The 25,739-nt window shown below is 48.7% G+C and overlaps 1 long non-coding RNA gene across 1 annotated transcript; it reads left to right on the top strand.

Moving 5' to 3' along the window:
• The first annotated feature begins 10,312 nt into the window (after positions 1 to 10,312).
• Positions 10,313 to 24,185, top strand: LOC140419363 (uncharacterized). The gene is made up of 3 exons (XR_011945729.1): positions 10,313 to 10,367; positions 11,334 to 11,440; positions 19,693 to 24,185. It is a non-coding gene; the product is annotated as an uncharacterized lncRNA (long non-coding RNA).
• The last annotated feature ends 1,554 nt before the right edge of the window (positions 24,186 to 25,739 follow it).

The following is a 25,739-nucleotide window of genomic DNA, read 5'->3' as shown; positions in this document are numbered from 1 at the left end:
TGCAGAGTAGATTCACCAGGATGGCCTGGGCTGGAGTATTTCAGCAAGCAAGAGAGACTGGATCGGCTGGGATTGTTTTCCTTGGAGCAGAGAAGGCTGAGGGGAACCTGATTGAGGTATATAAAATTATTGAGTGAATTAGTGGTGAATAGATGGGATGAATAGGAAGGAATCTTTCCTCTGAGTGGAAGGGTCAATAACCAGTGGGCATAGAAGGGAACTTTCCCCTTACCGGAGGGGTCAATAAGCAGGTGCATAGATTTCAGGTAATGGCAGGAGGTTTATAGGAGATGCGAAGAAAAACTTCTTCACCCAGAGGGTGGTGGGAATCTGGAACTCACTGTCTGAAAGTGTGGTAGAGAATGTAAACTTCACAACATTTAAGAAGTATTTAGATGAGCATTTGAAATGCCATTGCATGGAAGGCTACGGACTAAGTGCTGGAAAATGGGATTAGAGTAAATAGGTGCTTGATGGCTGATGGAGACCCGATGGGTCAAAGTGCCTCTTTCACTCCTGGAAAAACTCTCTGACTCAAATCGTACCATTCAAATCAATGGAATTCTCAGGAACCACATTGGGGAGGAAGGTTGCTTACACCTAATGATAAGCAGCACACGCACAAGCAGCAAGACACATAACTTTGGTCAGACAAAGTTGGTCAGACAAGATTTTCCCATTTGAAATCCATATTGACTATTCATTGTTATGTTTATCTTTTCCAGATTTTAAAAGTTCCCTCCTTTACTCAGGATTCGATTATTTACCAATGTGCAGCTAATTGTTTCATAATTTCCTGGGCATGTTCTGGCCACCATTTTAATTATAGGAATTACATTACTGAGCTGCCAGTCTTTTAGAACTGAACCTTTTTAATTAATTATTAAATTTGAGCAGTAATGTCCCTCCCTGCAAATCTTTTAAAATACATGGATGTAATCCATTCAGATCAGGGGCTTTATCCCCTTTGAGTTTGATTAGTGCAATCAATAATCACCTTATCATTCAATGTCCTGTTGACCTGTTCTATCTCCCTGGGAAACAATGATGCAAAGTAATTATTTAATATTTCTGTTATTTCTCCATCGTTCCTGGTGATCTTCTCCTGTCTGAACCTTAATGCTCCCTCAATGCTCCTTCATGCTTCACAGCACCAGGGTCCCAGTTCGATTCCCGGCTTGGGTCGCTGTCTGTGCGGAGTCTGCATGTTCTCCCTGTGTCTGTGTGGGTTCCCTCCGGGTGCTCCGGTTTCCTTCCATAAGTCCCGAAAGACGTGCTGTTAGGCAATTTGGACATTCTGAATTCTCCCTCAGTGTACCCGAACAGGCACCAAAATGTGGTGATGAGGGGCATTTCACAGTAACTTCATTGCAGTGTTAATGTAAGTCCCTATGTGACAATAAAGATTATTATTATTTACTTTCCTCCTAATGTTAACTGGCTGGAGTTTAATCTTCAAGATATATGTTGGTTTTTGTGATGGCAGGGTCCCTTTTTAAAAGCATCATCTGTGATCTTATCCTTCGATTTAAGACCTCCCAAAGAAACTGATGAACAATAAAATTATGAATTTTTACTTCAGTCCTAAGTTGTTTTTGTAAAAAACTCTGCAATTCAGTGCCTGAACGCTTCCTCTGATTAACATCTCCAATTAGAAAATGCTGATCAATCCTCACTGACAATCCTTACTGACTGACACATTCTTCACGGTGCCACCTCCATTATGAAAGTAAATTATCAAAGAAAATATAACAGGTCAATATTTTACAAGAACATCAATAAAACAAAAAATAATAATCTTTATTGACAAAAGTAGGCTTACATTAACACTGCAATGAAGTTACTGTGAAAATCTCCAAGTCGCCACACTCCGGCACCTGTTCAGGTGAAAGCTCAATTCTCCTAACAAGCACGTCTTTTGGGGAGAACGTTCAGACTGCATAGGCAGTGACCCAAGCGGGAATCGAACCCGGGACCCTGGTGCTGTGAAGCAACAGTGCTAATCACTGTGCTACCGTGCCACCCTAATGATGATGTTTGATGCACACGTTGTCACGATAGTGACCGATTGGCAGCAACCTCTTCCCAGTCATTATGATCAATGCTTATTACATAAGTGGAGAATGAACAGGAGTGGAGTAAATTCAGAGACAGGCAAGGCAGCACCCAGTTATTAGCCTTGACCAGAACATCAGCTTTCTCAGCATTGGTTCTCCAGCGTTATTAAAGCTCTCGAATGTCTCACAGGAAGATCCTGGTGCATCCTCAACCACCAATAGTAATTATATATAAAATCTAGGATTTGAAATACGTGAAGATTGGAGGTATGATCAATAAGTCTGCAGATGGAAAATTGTTGGTGTGGGAACTAGCGAGGACAAAAGCCTTAAATCACAGGATGATACAGATGGGCTGGTCATATGGGGGCAGAACAGTCGCAAATGGAACTTAACCAGGAAACCAAGGCTCTTGTACAAAGTCAGTACAGACATGACAAGACCATAAGACATAGGAGCGGAAGTAAGGCCATTCGGCCCATCGAGTCCACTCCACCATTCAATCATGGCTGATTTCAACTCCATTTACCCGCTCTCCATAGCCCTTAATTCCTCGAGAAATCAAGAATTTATCAACTTCTGTCTTAAAGACACTCAACGTCCCGGCCTCCACCGCCCTCTGTGGCAATGAATTCCACAGACCCACCACTCTCTAGCTGAAGAAGTTTCTCCTCATCTCTGTTCTAAAGTGACTCCCTTTTATTCTAAGGCTGTGCCCCCGGGTCCTAGTCTCCCCTGCTAATGGAAACAACTTCCCTACTTCCACCCTATCTAAGCCATTCATTATCTTGTAAGTTTCTATTAGATCTCCCCTCAACCTCCTAAACTCCAATGAATATAATCCCAGGATCCTCAGACGTTCATCGTATGTGAGGCCTACCATTCCTGGGATCATCCATGTGAATCTCCGCTGGACCCGCTCCAGTGCCAGTATGTCCTTCCTGAGGTGTGGGGCCCAAAATTGCTCACAGTATTCTAAATGGGGCCTAACTAATGCTTTATAAAGCTTCAGAAGTACATCCCTGCTTTTATATTTCAAGCCTCTTGAGATGAAAGACAACATTGCATTTACTTTCTTAATTACGGACTCAACCTGCAAGTTTACCTTTAGAGAATCCTGGACTAGGACTCCCAAGTCCATTTGCACTTCAGCATTATGAACTTTGTCACCGTTTAGAAAATAGTCCATGCCTCTATACTTTTTTCCAAAGTGCAAGACCTCGCACTTGCCCACGTTGAATTTCATCAGCCATTTCTTGGACCACTCTCCTAAACTGTCCAAATTTTTCTGCAGCCTCCCCACCTCCTCCATACTACCTGCCCCTCCACCTATCTTTGTATCATCGGCAAACTTAGCCAGAATGCCCCCAGTCCCGTCATCTAGATTGTTAATATATAAAGAGAACAGCTGTGGCCCCAACACTGAACCCTGCGGGACACCACTCATCACCGGTTGCCATTCCGAAAAAGAACCTTTTATCCCAACTCTCTGCCTCCTGCCTGACAGCCAATCGTCAATCCATGTTAGTACCTTGCCTCGAATCCCATGGGCCCTTCTTTTACTCAGCAGTCTCCCGTGAGGCACCTTATCAAAGGCATTTTGGAAGTCAAGATAGATAACATCCATTGGCTCTCCTTGGTCTAACCTATTTGTTATCTCTTCAAAGAACTCTAACATGTTTGTCAGGCACCACCTCCCCTTACTAAATCCATGCTGACTTGTCCTAATCCGACCCTGCACTTCCAAGAATTTAGAAATCTCATCCTTAACAATGGATTCTAGAATCTTGCCAACAACCAAGGTTAGGCTAATTGGCCTATAATTTTCCATCTTTTTCCTTGTTCCCTTCTTGAGCAGGGGGGTTACAACAGCGATTTTCCAATCCTCTGGGACTTTCCCTGACTCCAGTGACTTTTGAAAGATCATAACTAACGCCTCCACTATTTCTTCAGCTATCTCCTTTAGAACTGTAGGATGTAGCCCATCTGGGCCCGGAGATTTATCAATTTTTAGACCTCTTAGTTTCTCTCGCACTTTCTCCTTTGTGATGGCTACCATATTCAACTCTGCCCCCTGACTCTCCGGAATTGTTGGGATATTACTCATGTCTTCTACTGTGAAGACTGACGCAAAGTACTTATTCAGTTCCTCAGCTATTTCCTTGTCTCCCATCACAAAATTACCAGCGTCATTTTGGAGCGGCCCAATGTCAACTTTTGCCTCCCGTTTGTTTTTAATGTATTTAAAGAAACTTTTACTATCATTCCTAATGTTACTGGCTAGCCTACCTTCATATTTGATCCTCTCTTTCCTTATTTCTCTCTTTGTTATCCGCTGTTTGTTTTTGTAGCCTTCCCAATCTTCTGACTTCCCACTACTCTTTGCCACATTATAGGCTTTCTCTTTTGCTTTGATGCATTCCCTAACTTCCTTTGTCAGCCATGGCTGCCTAATCCCCCCTCTGATAACCTTTCTTTTCTTTGGGATGAACCTCTGTACTGTGTCCTCAATTACTCCCAGAAACTGCTGCCATTGCTGTTCTACTGTCTTTCCCACTAGGCTCTGCTCCCAGTTGATTTTCGTCAGTTCCTCCCTCATGCCCCTGTAGTTACCTTTATTTAACTGTAACACCTTTACATCTGATTCTACCTTCTTTCTTTCAAATTGGAGACTGAATTCTACCATATTATAATCACTGCCTCCTAAGTGCTCCCTTACTTTAAGATCTTTAATCAAGTCTGGCTCATTACATAACACTAAGTCCAGAATGGCCTGTTCCCTCGTGGGCTCCATCACAAGCTGTTCCAAAAAGCCCTCCTGTAAACATTCAATGAATTCCCTTTCCTTGGGTCCACTGGCAGCATTATTTACCCAGTCCACCTCCATATTGAAGTCCCCCATGATCACTGTGACCTTGCCTTTCTGACATGCACTTTCTATTTTGTAGTGCATTTTGTGCCCCCGGTCGTGACCACTGTTAGGAGGCCTGTACATAACTCCCATTATGGCTTTTTTGCCTTTGTAGTTCCTCAACTCTACCCACACAGACTCCACATCATCTGACCCTATATCGTTTAGTGCTATTGATTTAATATCATTCCTAATTAACAAGGCAACCCCGCCCCCTCTGCCCACCTCCCTGTCTTTTCGATTGTGAATCCCTGGATGTTTAAATGCCAGTCCTGAACCCCCTGCAACCATGTCTCTGTGATGCCTACCACATCACACCTGCCAGTCACAATCTGGGCCACAAGCTCATCTACCTTGTTCCGTACACTGCGCGCATTTAAATATAGCACCTTTAATTCTCTATTGACCGTCCCGTTTTGTTTTCTTAGTGTGGTGGACCTTGGTTTACTGAGCCTTTCCATACACTGTGTTATATTTTGTGGGATGGGGACTATCATAACCTCTCCTGAGTTTTGTCTTTTCGTGCTTTTTTGTATTCCTAAGCAGCTACGCTTCCCACTGATTACTTCACCTCTTGGTTCCCTGGCTTTCCCTCCCCCCCCCCCAATCTTTAGTTTAAAGTCGTATTGACCACCCTATTTACTCTTTTCGCCAGAACACTGGTCATGATCAAGATGATGTGCCGAGTGACTTCCATCTGTGCTGGATAATTCTAGAAAACACTGAACATTCAGTATGACGAGCAAGAGGGAAGAAGGTGGAGGAATTACTGATTCTCGAATTGAACCCAGGAAGAGTTTGCATCTTCTGGGGAAGAGAAAGGAAGAAACCATCGGGGATAAAAACCTTTCAGTTCTGCATTATTCCACAGGAGAGCAGCATTTAATCATTTTGAGAAATGAAGAATAGCAGAATATCCATTGACAATAATTTGTTTGATTATTTTCGCAATTGGTAACCCAAGTTATTTTGCATTAACTGTTTCAATGGTGCGGCTATTACCCAACATTCCCTGCGTCTGTGAATGTACCCGATTCATTCCACGGAGCCCAGTGCGCAGACGCAATGATGGGCTGTATCTGGAGCATGCGCAATGTCACTGTTCGGAGGTCTGCGAGTGCGGCAGCGGCTGTTTGGGGCGGGGAGAGTCGGTGAGGCGGAGGGAGGAACGGAGTCAGGGTGGGGAGGGAGTGAAAGCTTCATAAACACCCCCTGCTGGTCACAAACCCGGAATAAGACGCTGCAAATCCCACGTTTGCAGGTGCGGAGCCTTTATCCGGTATCAGGCCCAGTTCCACGGCCGCCATCTTTGTTTAGCGGCGCGGCTAAGGGGCCATCTTGATGACGTAACAAAGGCGGTGCTTCAGGATCCCGGTGACCAGGAGAGAAAATCATTGCCTCGATGATTGACAGGCCTCTCCAGAGGGGGGGAGGTGTTAGTTCCATGTGTAGCAATCCGAAGAACAGAAGAAGAATAACATCAGAATTAGCAGCAGGGGTAGGCCATTCGGCCTATTGACACTGCTCTGCCATTCAATAAACGCTGATCCGAATGTGCCATTAATTACATTTTCCTGTCTGCCCCCAAAACCTTTGACCCCCCAGTAGATTAAAAAAAGACGAACTCAGCTTTGAGTATATTCAGTGACCCAGCGCTACTGCTCTCTGCAAAAGACAATTCCACAAACTCAGCCTTGACAAAGAATCATCCAGGCTCAAAACGTTAGCTGCCTTTTCTCTCCACAGATACTGTCAAACCTGCTGAGATTGTCCAGTATTTACTGTTTTTGTTTCAGATTCCAGCATCCGCAGTAATTTGCTTTTATCCACAGACTGATGAGCCTCTGAGGGAAGACATTTCTCCTTATCTCAGTGTCAAATTGAAGAACTCTTATCTTTAAACTGTCCCCCTTAGTTCCTGAATCCCCATGTGGGAAATATTCTTTCATCAAAACACCTCAGAATCTTAGATGTTTCAATAAGATCACCTCTCATTCTTCTAAACTCCATCAGGTACAGACCAATCAGGTTCAATCTTGCTCCATAAAACAAATTCTCCTATCCCAGAAATCAGACTAGTGAAACTTCACTGAACTGCCTCCAAAGCAACTTCAAAAACAAGGTGGGAGTAAAGCCCTTTGGACTGCTTGTTTGCTGGCCCCTCCCGGGTTGAGGGCCTGGCCCAGTCTTACCAACTGATAACATCTGCCTTCAGCAAGGACACAACCCTCCTTATTCTATCCGGTGTGCTTGTTCCGGGGCACGGGGATTGAGTGGGCAGTGTGTTTGCTGAGCCTCCTCCCGGCCTGAAGACTCCACACAGGAGCAGGGAGGAGGTGGATTCTATTGGGTGTTGTTCCAGGGTGGGAGCACGGACTGTGTTTTTGCTGAGTCCTACTTTGGCCGAAGACCTCGCGAACCAGTGCCACTTATCTCCTTGTGAACCTGCTTCGGGGCTTGGCGAAGCGCGTCATTTCTTGCTCCAGGCAACGGGCAACCGAGGGGGTCATCTGATCAGACTGGTTTCCTCTTTTCCGTGGCTACATTCGCAGCTGGGTGTCCCTAGAAAGGGAGCTGCAGTGTCCATGGGCACCATCAAAGCCTTCCATGCCCGGTGGGCACCGCAGGGGTTGGGGTGCTTTATTGACCCCTTTAAATGCACTCTCATTAGATGTTTTTAAGTTTCTGCTGATCTTTGTTACATTCGGGGAGTGCCCCTAACTGGAGCGGCCCTTTTTGCTTTGTCCCTAAGTTTGTTTCCTTTGTTCTATTTTGTTGGTGGACCTCAAAAGAGTGGCCAATCCACCTGGCCTGCACATCTTTGGGTTGTGGATGTGAGACCCACGGAGACATGGGGAGAATGTGCAAACTCCACACGGCAGTGACCCGGGGCCGGGATCGAACCTTGGTCCTCAGCACCGTGAGGCAGCAGTGCTAACCACTGCCACTCTTTGTCATGATGGTTCCATTCCTATTTTATCACACACCTCCCAGTGACATCCATTGCAACACAGAAACTTCAAAATATCAATGCTATCTTGCCCTCCTATTATTGTCTGGTGATAACAGTAACAGAGTAACACACACCAGAATTGGAATATCAGATAGGTTGTTGTCTAATAATAATAGTGACAGAGTAACAGACATCAGAATTGGAATAACAGGCAGGTTATTGTCTAATCATGACAGAGTTACGGGGGTGGCTCGGTAGTTAGCACTGTTGCCTCAAGCACCAGGTACCTGGGTTTGATTCCGACCTTGGGTCACTTTCTGTGTGGAGTTTGCACATTCTTCCCGTGGCTGCAAAGATTTCCTCCCACAGTCCAAAGATGTGCAGGTTAGGTGGATTGTCAGTGCTAAATTGTCCCTGGGTGGGGTTACGGGGTGGGGGTTTGGCCAAGGTAGGGTGATCTTTCAGAGGGTCGGTGTAGATTCACTGGGCCGAATGATCCCCTTCAGCAATGTAGGGATTCTATGATTCTACACTGGATCCAAAGATGTGTTCATTCACACACTGCAGCCTGACTTGTTGGAACATACACTGTGTTTGTTCCTCTCAAAGTGAGTGAATCCTTTTGCTGTTTCTCCTCTGGGCCCCATCTCCACTATTATTGTCTGATTGCCCCCCAGACAGGCTGAAAATAGATAAGTCCCTGGGACCTGATAGGATTTATCCTAGGATTCTCTGGGAGGCCAGGGAAGAGATTGCTGGACCTTTGACTTTGATTTTTATGTCATCATTGGCTACAGGAATAGTGCCAGAGGACTGGAGGACAGCAAATGTGGTCCCTTTGTTCAAAAAGGGGAGCAGAGACAACCCCGGCAACTATAGACCGGTGAGCCTCACGTCTGTAGTGGGTAAAGTCTTGGAGGGGATTATAAGAGACAAGATTTATAATCATCTAGATAGGAATAATATGATCAGGGATAGTCAGCATGGCTTTGTGAAGGGTAGGTCATGCCTCACAAACCTTATTGAGTTCTTTGAGAAGGTGACTGAACAGGTAGATGAGGGTAGAGCAGTTGATGTGGTGTATATGGATTTCAGCAAAGCGTTTGATAAGGTTCCCCATGGTAGGCTCTTGTAGAAAATACGGAGGCTGGGGATTGAGGGTGATTTAGAGATGTGGATCAGAAATTGGCTAGCTGAAAGAAGACAGAGGGTGGTGGTTGATGGGAAATGTTCAGAATGGAGTACAGTCACAAGTGGAGTACCACAAGGATCTGTTCTGGGGCCGTTGCTGTTTGTCATTTTTATCAATGACCTAGAGGAAGGCGCAGAAGGGTGGGTGAGTAAATTTGCAGACGATACTAAAGTCGGTGGTGTTGTCGATAGTGTGGAAGGATGTAGCAGGTTACAGAGGGATGTAGATAAGCTGCAGAGCGGGGCTGAGAGGTGGCAAATGGAGTTTAATGAAGAGAAGTGTGAGGTGATTCACTTTGGAAGGAATAACAGGAATGCGGAATATTTGGCTAATGGTAAAGTTCTTGAAAGTGTGGATGAGCAGAGGGATCTAGGTGTCCATGTACATAGATCCCTGAAAGTTGCCACCCAGGTTGATAGGGTTGTGAAGAAGGCCTATGGAGTGTTGGCCTTTATTGGTAGAGGGATTGAGTTCCGGAGTCGGGAGGTCATGTTGCAGCTGTACAGAACTCTGGTACGGCCGCATTTGGAGTATTGCATACAGTTTTGGTCACCGCATTATAGGAAGGACGTGGAGGCTTTGGAGCGGGTGCAGAGGAGATTTACCAGGATGTTGCCTGGTATGGAGGGAAAATCTTATGAGGAAAGGCTGATGGACTTGAGGTTGTTTTCGTTGGAGAGAAGAAGGTTAAGAGGAGACTTAATAGAGGCATACAAAATGATCAGGGGGTTAGATAGGGTGGACAGTGAGAGCCTTCTCCCGCGGATGGATATGGCTGGCACGAGGGGACATAACTTTAAACTGAGGGGTAATAGATATAGGACAGAGGTCAGAGGTAGGTTCTTTACGCAAAGAGTAGTGAGGCCGTGGAATGCCCTACCTGCTACAGTAGTGAACTCGCCAACATTGAGGGCATTTAAAAGTTTATTGGATAAACATATGGATGATAATGGCATAGTGTAGGTTAGATGGCTTTTGTTTCGGTGCAACATCGTGGGCCGAAGGGCCTGTACTGCGCTGTATTGTTCTATGGTCTATGACACTCTCACAGTTATTATTGGACAATCAGCGAGTCAGCCTGAGCCTGTGGCCGCTCTCAGGTAGGAAGAGGAGGGGCGGGTCTGAATGATCAAACGGGAGCAGCTGGTCCTCCAACCAATCGGAGTGAATAAGGGGCGGGGTCCCCTGTGATTGAAGCATGCGCAGTGTGGGTAATGGCGAAGTGGAAGGGCGTCTTTTTCAGATCGGAAATTGGTACGAGGCGTTCAACAATATGGAGGGAGCGAGGATCGCGGCGCTGGGCGGAAACGTTGTATAAAGCTGTTGTAAGCTGGAAACCGCGAAAATATTGACGGGACCCAGTTTGTACCGAGCGGAGCTGCAGCTCCTCATGTTCGGCTCGGGTTAACGGCCGCCATCTTTGTTGGATGTGCATCAGGGCGCATGCGCGTTTGTCATTTTTGTCGGGGCGATGTTTCATTGAGTGGGAGGAGCTTGTTCCCCATTGTTCAGAATGGAGACAACTTGTCCATTAAACTGGATGAGTCCTTGAGTCTCAATGTCTTATTGATGGGGCAGAGTGGTGGCAGAGATGGAAAGAAAAGGAAGCCAATCCTGCTCTCCAGATTTCACTGTCTGCGTGGGTTTCCTCCGGGTGCTCCGGTTTCCTCCCACAGTCCAAAATGTGCAGGTTCGGTGGAGTGGTCATGCTAAATTGCCCTTTTCGTGTCAAAAGGGTTTGGGTGGGGTTACTGGGTTGAGGGGATAGATTGGAAGTGTGGCTTGAAATGGGGTGCTCTTTCCAAGGGCCGGTGCAGACTCGATGGGCTGAATGGCCTCCTTCTGCACTGTAAATACAAGATTCATTGGACATCCTGTCCCATGTGTCCAAAGCTCTGTGGCTCTGTTCAGCCACATGGAGACCCAGGGCAGAAACTCCCAACCCTGAGTAGACAACACCCTCAAATCAAGGGACTGCTGATGACGAGAGGGACTGTGTGCAGAGGGGGCGCATCAGTGGTCATCCTGGACCAGGGAACAGGAGGAGAGAATGTTGTGAATTTCTGTCCTGGACTGACAGTGATTAATTTTGGAAACTCCTTTAAAGGGGGCTAGGTGGGGAGGATTTACACACAGCAAATACAAACCGGGAGAAATATTTATCTTTCCTGAATTGTATTTCTGGACTGACAGTGATGCCTTTGTAAACTTCTTTCACAGGGACTTAGAAAGGGATTCGCAGACCAGAAACTCACAACCAAGCCTCACATCAAATTCTGACAGCAACATTCGAGTTATCAGGACCTGGAGATTATCGACCTTTGTGTGTAAGCATTGAATTCGGATCGTTATCACTCACTGTGTAACATCTCCCCTGTAGATCTTGTACCCAATCTTAAATCTGTGCCCCATAATCCTTTTACAATCTGCTAATGAACAGCTTTTCTTTATCTTTTGCTGGGTTCGCCGTTGTCATTTCCGGTGCCCGGGTCACTGCCGTGTGATCTGTCCAGTTTCATTCCTTTTTGTTTTTGTAGCAGTTGAATGGGCTTGGACCAGTCCATTTTAGGATCCAGTATGCAATTGATGTTTGCTCTGTAGCGCACAAAGACTCCGTGAGACGAATAGAGTGAAGTCGATGAGGCTCTATTAAGCGTGTCTGTTCCCCCGCAGCTCGATAGTAGAATGGCCTGCAGGGGAGGACTCTGGCTTCTTATACTCCGCCTTCAGGGCGGAGATAGAGGTCAACGGCCAACCAGGACCCGGGATCTGTCAGCCAATGACATTAGGGCTTCCAGTCCCACATGACCCCTAATACATACTACCACATTCACCCCTTGTCAAAATGAACCCGGCGGGGTGATGCTTCGTATGGTGGTAAGGGTTTACAGGGCTGGTCCTGGGAGGAAAAAACATTCACATGTCAATACAGTATTGTACAATTTTATCCTGTTTCAACTATTTACAGAAGGTATCGGGAGAAAAGCAAAATGTTCTTCTGAAAAGTCCATATATTGATTTAGATCGACGCCACGAGTCGGTCGGGCGATCTGGTCGTCCGTGTCGATCGCCGCGGCCCCGGTGGTGGTGGTGGTGCTTGTACCGGTGTTGTCGTCTCCGGGAGCCTTACGGTTTCCGCTTGGGCTTTATTCTTGGTCGGGCCTGAGGGGAGGGGAACCGATCCTCCTGGAAGGGGGCGTTCGCGGGGTGCGGCGGTGGCAGGAAGGGGGGGGGGGTTGGGTGAATGGTGTCGGGGGGGTGTGTGTGTTGCCGGCGGGCGCCAGATCCCGCAGGGAGACCGTGTCCTGTCGGCCGTCGGGGTACTCCACGTAAGCGTACTGCGGGTTCGCGTGGAGGAGGTGAACCCTTTAGACCAACGGGTCCGCCTTATGTGCCCGCACATGCTTTCGGAGCAAGATGGGTCCTGGGGCCGCCAGCCAGGTCGGCAGCGACGTTCCAGAGGAGGACCTCCTAGGGAAGACAAGGAGACGCTCATGAGGCGTTTGATTAGTGCTCGTACATAATAGCAACCGGATGGAGTGGAGAGCATCCGGGAGGACCTCCTGCCACCGTGAAACTGGGAGGTCCCTGGACCGTAGGGCCAGTAGGACGGTCTTCCAGACCGTGCCGTTCTCCCTCTCTACTTGCCCGTTCCCCCGGGGGTTGTAGCTGGTCGTCCTGCTCGAGGCTATGCCCTTGCTGAGCAGGAACTGGCGCAGCTCGTCACTCATGAAAGAGGACCCCCTGTCGCTGTGGACGTATGCGGGGCAACCGAACAGTGTGAAGATGGTGTTCAGGGCTTTAATGACTGTGACCGCGATCATGTCAGAGCAGGGAATGGCGAATGGGAAGCGGGAGTATTCGTCCACCACATTAAGAAAGTATGTGTTGCGGTCGGTGGAGGGGAGGGGCCCTTTGAAATCGAGACTAAGGCGTTCAAAGGGGCGGGAAGCCTTAATCAGGTGCGCATCATCCGGCCTGAAAAAATGCGGTTTGCATTCCGCGCAGATGTGGCAGTCCCTTGTGACTGTACGGACCTCCTCTAAAGAGTATGGGAGGTTGCGGGACTTGATAAAGTGGAAAAACCGAGTGACCCCCGGGTGGCAGAGGTCCTCGTGGAGGGTTTGGAGGCGGTTAATTTGTGCGTTGGCACATGAGCCGCGGGATAGGGCATCGGACGGCTCGTTCAGCTTTCCGGAACGATACAAAATCTCGTAGTTGAAGGTGGAGAGCTCGATCCTCCACCTTAAGATCTTGTCGTTTTTGATTTTGCCCCGCAGTGCATTATCGAACATGAAGGCTACCGACCGTTGGTCAGTGAGGAGAGTGAATCTCCTGCCGGCCAGGTAATGCCTCCAATGTCGCACAGCTTCCACTATGGCTTGGGCTTCCTTTTCCACTGAGGAGTGGCGGATTTCTGAGGCGTGGAGGGTCCGGGAGAAAAAGGCCACGGGTCTGCCCGCTTGGTTAAGGGTAGCCGCTAGAGCTACGTCTGAGGCGTCGCTCTCGACCTGGAAGGGTAGGGACTCATCGATGGCGCGCATCGTGGCCGTTGCGATATCCGCTTTGATGCGGCTGAAGGCCTGGCACGCCTCTGTCGACAGAGGGAAGGTCGTGGTCTGTATTAGGGGGCGGGCCTTGTCTGCGTACTGGGGGACCCACTGGGCGTAGTATGAAAAAAACCCCAGGCAGCGTTTCAGGGCTTTGGAGCAGTGCGGGAGGGGAAATTCCATGAGGGCGCGCATACGTTCGGGGTCGGGGCCTATTATCCCATTGCGCACTACGTCGCCCAGAATGGCTAGCCGATTGGTGCTAAAAACGCACTTGTCCTCGTTGTACGTGAGGTTCAAGGCTTTAGTGGTCTGGAGGAATTTTTGGAGGTTGGCGTCGTGGTCCTGCTGGTCGTGGCCGCAGATGGTTACATTGTCGAGATACGGGAACGTGGCCCGCAACCCATGTTGATCAACCATTCGGTCCATCTCCCGTTGGAAGACCGAGACCCCGTTTGTGACGCCAAATGGGACCCTTAGGAAGTGGTATAATCGCCCGTCTGCCTCGAAGGCTGTGTACTTGCGGTCACTTGGGCGGATGGGGAGCTGATGGTAGGCGGACTTGAGGTCCACGGTGGAGAAGACTTTATATTGGGCGATCCGATTGACCATGTCGGATATGCGGGGGAGAGGGTACGCGTCTAGTTGTGTGTACCTGTTGATGGTCTGGCTATAGTCTATGACCATCCTTTTGTTTCTCCCCTGTCTTCACTACTACCACCTGCGCTCTCCAGGGACTATTGCTGGCCTGGATTATGCCTTCCTTTAGTAGCCGCTGGACTTCGGACCGAATGAAGGTCCGGTCCTGGGCGCTGTACCGTCTGCTCCTAGTGGCGACGGGTTTGCAATCCGGGGTGAGGTTCGCAAACAAGGACGGGGGTTGCACCTTGAGGGTTGCGAGGCCGCAGATAGTGAGTGGGGGTATTGGGCCGCCGAATTTGAACGTAAGGCTCTGTAGATTGCATTGGAAATCTAATCCCAGTAAGGTGGGGGCGCAGAGTTGGGGAAGGACGTTTAGTTTGTAGTTTTTGAACTCCCTCCCCTGCACCGTTAGGGTAACTATGCAGATTCCTTGGATCTGTACGGAGTGGGATCCTGCAGCTAGGGAAATCTTTTGTGCGCTGGGATAGGTGGTCAAGGAACAGCGTCTTACCGTGTCGGGGTGGATAAAGCTCTCCGTGCTCCCGGAGTCGACTAGGCATGGTGTCTCGTGGGCGTTTATTAGCACCGTTGTCGTCGTCGTCTGGAGTGTCCGGGGCCGAGCTTGATCGAGCGTAATTGAAGCGAGACGTGGTTGTAGTAGCGGAGTGGGGTCCGTTGTTGCCGTCCAAGATGGCGTCAGGGATGAACAAAATGGCCGCCCCCATACATCGCACATGGCTGGGGGGTCACAAGATGGCGGCGGTGGTGGACAAAATGGCCGCCCCCACGCGTCGTACAGGTTTGGGGTGGTCCAAGATGGCGGCGCCCTTCCTCCCTTCGTGGTGGCCGGGACCCAAAATGGCGGCGTCTGCAGGTCGCACATGGGGCGCTGGGGGGGTTGGGGAGCATTAGGACCGCGCGGGGCTCCCTCATCTCCGGGGACAGCGGTGGTCGGGACCCAAGTTGGTAGCGCCGGCGGGTCAGACGTGGGGCCGGGGGGGTTAGGGGGGCATTAGAGACGCCCAGAACTCCCTCTTCTCCGTGGGGAGTGGTGGTCGGGACCCAAAGTGGTAGCGCCGGCGGGTCATACATGGGCTGCGGGGGGGGGGTTTGGGGAGCGTAAGCGGCGTGCAGGGCTCCCTGTTCTCCCGGGACCGCGGTGGTCGGGACCCAGAGCGGCTGCGCCTGCGGGTCGTACATGATGCGCTGGGGGGGTTGGGGAGCGTAAACGGCTTGCAGGGCTCCCTGTTCTCCCGGGACAGCGGCGACCTCGTGGGACCGGCACACAACCGCGAAATGGCCCTTTTTCCCGCAGCTCTTGCAGATCGCTGCGCGGGCCGGGCAGCGCTGTCGGGGGTGTTTTGCCTGGCCGCAGAAATAGCAGCGGGCGCCCCCGGTGCGACTTGGCGTTTGGACCGCGCAAGCCTGTGGGGTGTCCGGGGGGGGGGGGTGGGTTTGTCGCGACGGGTACGTACGGAGCCCAATGGGCTGCCGCGCGGTCGGGGCCGTAGGCGCGGGTATTACGCGCGGCCACGTCTAGGGAGGCTGCTAGGGCCCGGGCCTTGGAGAGTCCTAGCGACTCTCTTTCTAGAAGTCTTTGGCGGATTTGGGAGGAATTCATACCTGCCACAAAAGCATCGCGCATTAAAATGTCTATGTGTTCATTTGCGTTCACCGAAGGGCAGCTGCAGGCTCGTCCCAAAATCAGCAGCGCGGCGTAGAATTCGTCCATCGATACTCCGGGACCTTGCCGTCTCGTTGCGAGCTGGTAGCGAGCGTAGATTTGGTTAACTGGGCGGACATAGAGACTTTTCAGTGCTGCGAACGCCGTCTGGAAATCCTCCGAGTCTTCGATGAGGGAGAAGATCTCCGTACTTACCCTCGAGTGCAGGACCTGTAGTTTTTGGTCTTCTGTGACCTGGCCGGTGGCCGTTCTGAGGTAGGCCTCGAAACAAGTCTGCCAGTGCTTGAAGGCTGCTGCCGCGTTCACTGCGTGGGGGCTGATCCTCAGGCATTCCGGAATGGTCCTGAGCTCCATAGTCCTTTTTAGGCACGCTTAATAAATTGTAGCGCACAAAGACTCCGTGAGACGAATAGAGTGAAGTCGATGAGGCTTTATTAAGCGTGTCTGTTCCCCCGCAGCTCGATAGTAGAATGGCCTGCGGGGGAGGACTCCAGCTTCTTATACTCTGCCTTCAGGGCGGAGCTAGAGGTCAACAGCCAACCAGGACCCTGGATCTGTCAGCCAATGACATTAGGACTTCCAGTCCCACATGACCCCTAATACATACTACCACATGCTCCCAGAATCAATTGTTGTGTATCCAGGTCTGGGATGGATACCAACAATTCTTTTTGCAAATGACACATCGTCCCAGTTAGGGGCTTGCCATTCACCAGCACCCAACGACATAGTGACCACCACATATCTCCCATTAGTGTCCACAATGATCTTAGTGACCGAAAGAGGGACCTGTTTATCGATTAGAATTGCAGTACCTGACAGGAAGCACAGTGGTGCCCTGGGTACCGCTGCTGCATCACGGCGCCGAGGTCCCAGGTTCGATCCCGGCCCTGGGTCAATGCCTGTGTGGAGTTTGCACATTCTCCCCGTGTTTGCGTGAGTTTCACCCCCACAACCCAAAGATGTGCAGGGTAGGTGAATTGGTCACGCTAAATTGCCCCTTAATTTGAAAAAATGAATTGGGTATTCTAAATTTATTTGAAATGAATTGCAGCACCTCGAGCCCTTTGTCAAAGCCCGAGTGAAACACTTGGCTCACCCCTCCACAGTCTGGTCTGATCTCTAACCCGCAAGTGAGTCTCCTGCAAGAACACCCCCCCCCCCCCCACCCCCCATCACACAATCAGCCATGAGGGACTATCCAGTAAATCTTCAAAATGTGCAGGCCAAGAGTCCCCCAAGGTGGCCGCCATATACGCACCCATACACTTAGAGTAAAACAAAAACAGTTCTTTAGCCATCAGGTAGCTAACCCGTCTCCCTCCCCACCCCCTAATATGTCTACATTGTGCTTCATAAAGAAAATCTCCCTTCACACCAAACAGAAAAACAGATTTTATCAGAAAATATCAAAACTATATAGAGGATATCACAACACCCATCCCACCCCACAGGGAACATAGATCTTGTCCAACAGAGATAATTGGACCCCAGTCCATGCTTTACCATGTTCGCCTCCTCTGGTGTCTCGAAAAGGAAGTCTTTGGACTAATTTGTAACCCGCAGCTTTGCCGGGTAAACCATCCCGAATCAAACTCCTTTCTTACATGGAGCAGCCTGAACCTTATTAAAGGCCGCTCGCTTCCTCACCAGCTCGGCTCCCAAATCCTGGAAAATCCTCACTCGGATAACTGAGTGAATCCCTTCCCACACTCAGAACAGGTGAGTGCTCTGTCGGCGGTGTGTCTACGGTGATGAATCTCCAGCTCACATGGGGATCTGAATCCCTTCCTACAGTCCCCACATTTCCATGGTTTCAGGATGCTGCTGGTGTCCTGGTCCCTCTTCAAATTTGACAATCAGTTTATGTCTGTCCCCACAGAGAGCATGTGTATGGTCTCTCCCCACTGTGAATGGTGTGATGTATTTTCAGACTGGAACTGGTTAAAGCTCTTTCCACAGTCAGTTCACTGGAACACTCACTCGAGTCGCGTGTGTATCGGTTTTTTTTCAGTCACACTAATCTTGAAAACCTTTTCCTTCAGCCGGAGCAGACAAAAATTTCTTCTTCCACATTCACAGGCCAATGATATTCAGGTCCTGATGAATGGAGTGACTCTGTTAAATCTTTACAAAAGCAATTTTTTAAAATTTAGAGTGCCCAATTTATTTTTTCCAATTAAGGGCCATTCCACCGACTCTGCACATTTTTGGGTTGTGGGGGCGAAACTCACGCAGACACGGGGAGAATGTGCAAACTCCACACGGACAGTGACCCAGAGCCGGGATCGAACCGGGTACCTGCCCCGTGAGGTAGCTGTGCGAACCACTAGGTCACCGTGCTACCCAACTCTGTTAAATCTTGAAGTGAAGTTCGATTTGAGTTTCCATCTGTAAATCCTCCCCTTGTAATACCCTGTAAAAGGAGTTTATAAAAGTCATCATTCGGGGCAGGCACGGTGGCTCAGTGGTTAGCCGAGGTTAGATTGACACTTAATTGGGAAAAAAAAAATACATGAAGGTTCACGGCTCCACAAAGTGTATCCAACTCCTCCCACCCATCTCCTTAACAGGTTGGCACATTTATTTGTCTGACTAAAAGAATGGTTTCTGGTGGCACAGTGGTTAGCACTGCTGCCTCACAGCACCGAGGACCTGGGTTTGATCTAGGCCTCGGGTCACTGTCCTTGTGGAGTTCGCACATTCTCCCCATGTCTGCGTGGGTCTCACCCCCACAACCCAAAGATGTGCAGGGTAGGTAGATTGGCCACGCTAAATTGCACCATAATTGGAAAAACAATAATTGGTTACTCTAAATTTATTTCAAAAAAGGATTGTCTCTTTCCTAATGTTCACAATTAAAGGGGTGGATTCCCCAGGAGATGACTGACATTTCAGGGCAATTAAATGAATAATGGACAGAGATATGTCTAGTGTTGTTACATGGTACAAATTAGATATATTATTTACGGTTCTGTAATACAGTAAATGTTTAATTATTTCTCATGTTGTAATATCAGACTGTAGCTACGTTATAGATTTCCAGTCATCTCTTCCTTCAGAGGGTTGTTAGTCTTTGGATTTCTCTTCCACAGGGACCAGTTTTATCTGGGGGTCATTGAATATATTGAAGCACAAGTTTGACAGATATTCTATTGACAATGGAGTTAAGGGTTATGGGGAACAGGTAGGAAAATAGAGAGAAAGCTGAGATGAGAGATCTCTTCACTCAAGGATGTGGTGAAGCTTTGGAATTCTCTACCCCACAGGAATGTGGAGCCTCAGTCATCTGGTATGTTCAAGACAAATATTGACAGGTTTCTAGATACTGAAGATATCGAGGGATATGGGGATCGTGTGGGAAAATGGTGCTGAAGTAGATCGGCCAAGGATCGCATTGAATGGTTGAGCAGATTCGGTGGGCCGAATGGCCTACTCTTGCTCCCATTCTAATCTCTGTGTCCTGGTGAGGAAGCAGTGAGCTGAGCTTGGATCTGTCAGTCAACATGAATCAGCACCTTCAGGAGAATTGGGAGGGTGAATATTAGATACAGCAGAGTCAGAATGGAGGGACAGTGTGTGGGATGGAGATTTACAGCTTTTGGAGAACGAGAGAGAAAATCAAGTTCCATAGGAACGAGAATTGTCTGTTCTGAATTTCTATCCTGTGCTCACTGATGACTTTTGTAAATCATTTTTAAAGGTTATTGGAAGAGGAAGAATTATAGACAGAAATCTCAAACATCACATCTCGATGTGACAAACTCACTCGATTCCTTCTGACCTGAATATCATCGGGCTCTGAATATCATCGGCGACAAGGAGAAATGTTCGTCCAATCTGTCGGCTTCAAAAGATTTTAAACGTGAGCGTGACTGGAAAAGCACCGAGACGCACACAACAGACACCCGAGTGAGAGTGTTCCAGTGAACTGATTGTGGAAAGAGCTTCAACTAGATACACAGCCTGAAACAACATCACACCATTCACAGTGAGGAGAGACCGTGCACAAAGTTCTGTGTGGAGACAAGGCTTCCACTGATTGTCCAATCTGGAGAGACACGAGGAGACCCAAAACATGGAGAAACCGTGGAAATGTGGGGACTGTGGGAAAGAATACAGATTCCCATCTGAGCTGGAGATTCATCAACGCAATCACACTGGGGAGAGGCCATTCATCTGCTCTGAGTGTGAGAAGGGATTCACTCAGTTATCCACCCTACGGAAGCACGAGCGAATTCACACTGGGGAGACACCATTCACCTGCTCTCAGTGTGAGAAGGGATTCACTTGGTTATCCAGTCTGCAGAGACACCAGCAAGCTCATACTGGGGAGAGGCCATTCACCTGCCCTCAGTGTGGGAAGGGATTCACAGGGTTATCCAATCTGCAGTCACATCAGCGAGTTCACACTGGGGAGAGGCCGTTCACCTGCCCTCAATGTGGGAAGGGATTCACAGGGTTATTCAATCTGCAGACACATCAGCGAATTCACACCGGGGAGAGACCATTCACCTGCTCTCAGTGTGGGAAGGGGTTCAGTGATTCATCCGCCCTGCGGAAACATCAGCGGATTCACACTGGGGAGAGACCATTCACCTGCTCTCAGTGTGGCAAGGGATTCATTTGGTTATCCAGCCTGCAGACACACCAGCGAGTTCACACTGGGGAGAGGCCATTCACCTGCTCTCAGTGTGGGAAGGGATTCATTGATGCATCCACCCTGCGGAAACATCAGCGAGTTCACACTGGGGAGAGGCCATTCACCTGCTCCCTCTGTGGGAAAGGATTCACTCGGTTATCCAGACTGCAGACACACCAGCGAGTTCACACTGGGGAGAGGCCACTCACCTGCTCTTAGTGTGAGAAGGGATTACATAGAAACATAGAAAGTAGGAGCAGGAAGAGACCATTTTGCCCTTAGCACCTGCTCTGCCAGTCATTAAGATCATGGCTTATCATCTAACTCAATAGCCTAATCCCGCTTTCTCCTCCATATCCTTTGATCCCCTACACCCTAAATGCTATATCTAACTGCTTCTTGAAAACATAGAATGTATTGGCCTCAACTATTTCCTGTGGTAAGAAATTCCACAGGCTCACCACTCTCTGGTTGAAGAAATTACTCCTTATCTCTGTCTAAATGATCGACACCGTATCCTCAGACTGCGACCTCTGGTTCCGTACATTCCCACCATCGGGAAAGTCTTTCCCACATCTACCCTGTCAAGTCCTATTAGAATTTTATAGGTTTCTATGAGATCCCCCCCTCATTCTTCTGAACTCCAATGAATATAATAAACCTAACTGATTCAGCTCTCATATGTCAGTCCCACCATCCCAGGAATCGGCTTGGAAAACCTTTGCTGCACTCCCTCTCGAGCAATAACAACCTTCCTCAGATACAGAAATCAAAACTGCACACAATATTCCAGGTAGGGCCTCGCCAAGGCCCTGTATAATGACAGCAAGATATCCCCGCTTCTGTACTCTAATCCGCTCGCAATGAAGGCTAGCATACCATTTGCCTCCTTTACCGCCTGCTGTAGCTGCCTGCTTACCTTCAGTTACTGGTGTACGAGGATACCCAGGTTTCGTTGCACATTCCCTTCTCCTAATTCATTTTTTGTTTTAATTTAGAGTACCCAATTCATTTTTTTCTGAATTAAGAGGCAGTTTAGCGTGGCCAATCCACCTACCATGCACATAGAACAAAGAACAAAGAAATGTACAGCCCAGGAACAGGCCCTTCGGCCCTCCAAGCCCATGCCGACCATGCTGCCCGACTAAACTACAATCTTCTACACTTCCTGGGTCCGTATCCTTCTATTCCCATCCTATTCATATATTTGTCAAGATGCCCCTTAAATGTCCCTATCGTCCCTGCTTCCACTACCTCCTCCGGTAGCGAGTTCCAGGCACCCACTACCCTCTGCGTAAAAAACTTGCCTCGTACATCTACTCTAAACCTTGCCCCTCTCACCTTAAACCTATGACCCCTAGTAATTGACCCCTCTACCCTGGGGAAAAGCCTCTGACTATCCACTCTGTCTATGCCCCTCATAATTTTGTAAACCTCTATCAGGTCGCCCCTCAACCTCCTTCGTTCCAGTGAGAACAAACCGAGTTTATTCAATCGCTCCTCATAGCTAATGCCCTCCATACCGGGCAACATTCTGGTAAATCTCTTCTGCACCCTCTCTAAAGCCTCCACATCCTTCTGGTAGTGTGGCGACCAGAATTGAACACTATACTCCAAGTGTGACCTAACTAAGGTTCTATACAGCTGCAACATGACTTGCCAATTCTTATACTCAATGCCCCGGCCAATGAAGGCAAGCATGCCGTATGCCTTTTTGACTACCTTCTCCACCTGTGTTGCCCCTTTCAATGACCTGTGGACCTGTACTCCTAGATCTCTTTGACTTTCAATACTCTTGAGCGTTCTACCATTCACTGTATATTCCCTACCTGCATTAGATCTTCCAAAATGCATTACCTCACATTTGTCCGGATTAAACTCCATCTGCCATCTCTCCGCCCAAGTCTCCAGACAATCTAAATCCTGCTGTATCCTCAGACAGTCCTCATCGCTATCCGCAATTCCACCAACCTTTTTGTCGTCTGCAAACTTACTAATCAGACCAGTTACATTTACCTCCAAATCATTTATATATACTACAAAGAGCAAAGGTCCCAGCACTGATCCCTGTGGAACACCACTGGTCACAACCCTCCAATTAGAAAAGCATCCCTCCATTGCTACTCTCTGCCTTCTATGGCCTAGCCAGTTCTGTATCCACCTTGCCAGCTCACCCCTGATCCCGTGTGACTTCACCTTTTGTACTAGTCTACCATGAGGGACCTTGTCAAAGGCCTTACTGAAGTCCATATAGACAACATCTACTGCCCTACCTGCATCAGTCATCTTAGTGACCTCCTCGAAAAACTCTATCAAGTTAGTGAGACGCGACCTCCCCTTCACAAAACCGTGCTGCCTCTCACTAATACGTCCATTTGCTTCCAAATGGGAGTAGATCCTGTCTCGAAGAATTCTCTCCAGTAATTTCCCTACCACTGAAGTAAGGCTCACCGGCATGTAGTTCCCGGGATTATCCTTGCTACCCTTCTTAAACAGAGGAACAACATTGGCTATTCTCTAGTCCTCCGGGACATCCCCTGAAGACAGCGAGGATCCAAAGATTTCTGTCAAGGCCTCAGCAATTTCCTCTCCAGCCTCCTTCAGTATTCTGGGGTAGATCCCATCAGGCCCTGGGGACTTATCTACCTTGATATTTTTTAAGACACCCAACACCTCGTCTTTTTGGATCACAATGTGACCCAGGCTATCTACACCCCCTTCTCCAGACTCAACATCTACCAATTCCTTCTCTTTGGTGAATACTGATGCAAAGTATTCATTTAGTACCTCGCCCATTTCTTCTGGCTCCACACATAGATTCCCTTGCCTATCCTTCAGTGGGCCAACCCTTTCCCTGGCTACCCTCTTGCTTTTTATGCACGTGTAAAAAGCCTTGTGATTTTCCTTAACCCTATTTGCCAATGACTTTTCGTGACCCCTTCTAGCCCTCCTGACTCCTTGCTTAAGTTCCTTCCTACTTTCCTTATATGCCACACAGGCTTCGTCTGTTTCCAGCCTTTTAGCCCTGACAAATGCCTCCTTTTTCTTTTTGACGAGGCCTACAATATCACTCGTCATCCAAGGTTCCCGAAAATTGCCGTATTTATCTTTCTTCCTCACAGGAACATGCCGGTCCTGTATTCCTTTCAACTGACACTTGAAAGACTCCCACATGTCAGATGTTGATTTGCCCTCAAACATCCGCCCCCAATCTATGTTCTTCAGTTCCCGCCTAATATTGTTATAATTAGCCTTCCCCCAATTTAGCACATTCATCATCGGACCACTCTTATCCTTGTCCACCAGTACTTTAAAACTTACTGAATTGTGGTCACTGTTCCCGAAATGCTCCCCTACTGAAACATCTACCACCTGGCCGGGCTCATTCCCCAATACCAGGTCCAGTACCGCCCCTTCCCTAGTTGGACTGTTTACATATTGTTTTAAGAAGCCCTCCTGGATGCTCCTTACAAACTCCGCCCCGTCTAAGCCCCTGGCACTAAGTGAGTCCCAGTCAATATTGGGGAAGTTGAAGTCTCCCATCACCACAACCCTGTTGTTTTTACTCTTTTCCAAAATCTGTCTACCTATCTGCTCCTCTATCTCCCGCTGGCTGTTGGGAGGCCTGTAGTATACCCCCAACATTGTGACTGCACCCTTCTTATTCCTGATCTCTACCCATATAGCCTCACTGCCCTCTGAGGTGTCCTCTCGCAGTATAGCTGTGATATTCTCCCGAACAAGTAGCGCAACTCCGCCTCCCCTTTTACATCCCCCTCTATCCCGCCTGAAACATCTAAATCCTGGAACGTTTAGCTGCCAATCCTGCCCTTCCCTCAACCAGGTCTCTGTAATGGCAACAACATCATAGTTCCAAGTACTAATCCAAGCTCTAAGTTCATCTGCCTTACCCGTAATGCTCCTTGCATTAAAACATATGCACTTCAGGCCACCAGACCCGCTGTGTTCAGCAACTTCTCCCCGTCTGCTCTGCCTCAGAGCCACACTGTCCCTATTCCCTAGTTCTCCCTCAATGCTCTCACCTTCTGACCTCTTGCTCCCGTGCCCACCCCCCTGCCATACTAGTTTAAACCCTCCCGTGTGACACTAGCAAACCTCGCGGCCAGGATATTTATGCCTCTCCGGTTTAGATGCAACCCGTCCTTCTTATACAGGTCACACCTGCCCCGGAAGAGCTCCCAGTGGTCCAGATATCGGAAACCCTCCCTCCTACACCAGCTGTTTAGCCACGTGTTTATCTGCTCTATCTTCCTATTTCTAGCCTCACTGGCACGTGGCACAGGGAGTAATCCCGAGATTACAACCCTCGAGGTCCTGTCTTTTAACTTTCTGAACCACCTTCATCTTTCTGAACCACAACATCTTTGGGTTGTGGGGGCGAAGCCCACGCAAACATGGGGAGGATGTGCAAACTCCACACGGACAGTGACCCAGAGCTGGGATCGAACCTGGGACCTTAGCGCCATGATTAATTTCCTCTTGAACCAGCACTGCCACTCCACTGCTTTTCCTTTTTGTCTGTCCTTCCTAAATACTGAATATATTAAGTTCCCATCCCTGGTCACCCTGCAGCCATGTCTCCATAATCCCAATTATCTCACACCCGTTTATGTTGATTTGTGCGATTCACTCGGGTATGCCGTCTGCAGTCACACCAGGGAGTTCATACTGGGGAGAGGCCGTTCACCTGCCCTCAATGTGCAAAGGGATTTTGTAATTCATCGCACTTTCTGAGACACAACAAGTTCACAACTGATTACAGGGATTGGATTCTGCTGTTATTGTTTCTGTTCTCAATTACACCCAGGGCAGGCAGCACAGCGACGCAGTGGTTAGCACTGGGACTACGGCGCTGAGGACCCGGGTTCGAATCCCGGCCCTGGGTCTCTGTCATTCTCCCCGTGTCTGCGTGGGTTTCACCCCCAAAACTATTGGTGTCTCCTTCCAGCCCAGATTAGCCTCAACATTTGAAACTGTATGAAAAAGGAATTGTACAGAATCAGATAAAGGAACTGTATGAAACAGTTCAATTGTATTCCTGTCTCAGGTGGTGTCAGGAATTGGAGATTCAAGTAAATTAAACTAGT

Source organism: Scyliorhinus torazame, chromosome 5 (assembly GCF_047496885.1).
Source record: "Scyliorhinus torazame isolate Kashiwa2021f chromosome 5, sScyTor2.1, whole genome shotgun sequence".
In the NCBI taxonomy this organism is placed as follows: domain Eukaryota; kingdom Metazoa; phylum Chordata; class Chondrichthyes; order Carcharhiniformes; family Scyliorhinidae; genus Scyliorhinus; species Scyliorhinus torazame.
Note: the sequence above shows the minus strand (reverse complement) of the source record. Positions and strands in the feature narration are given on the sequence as shown.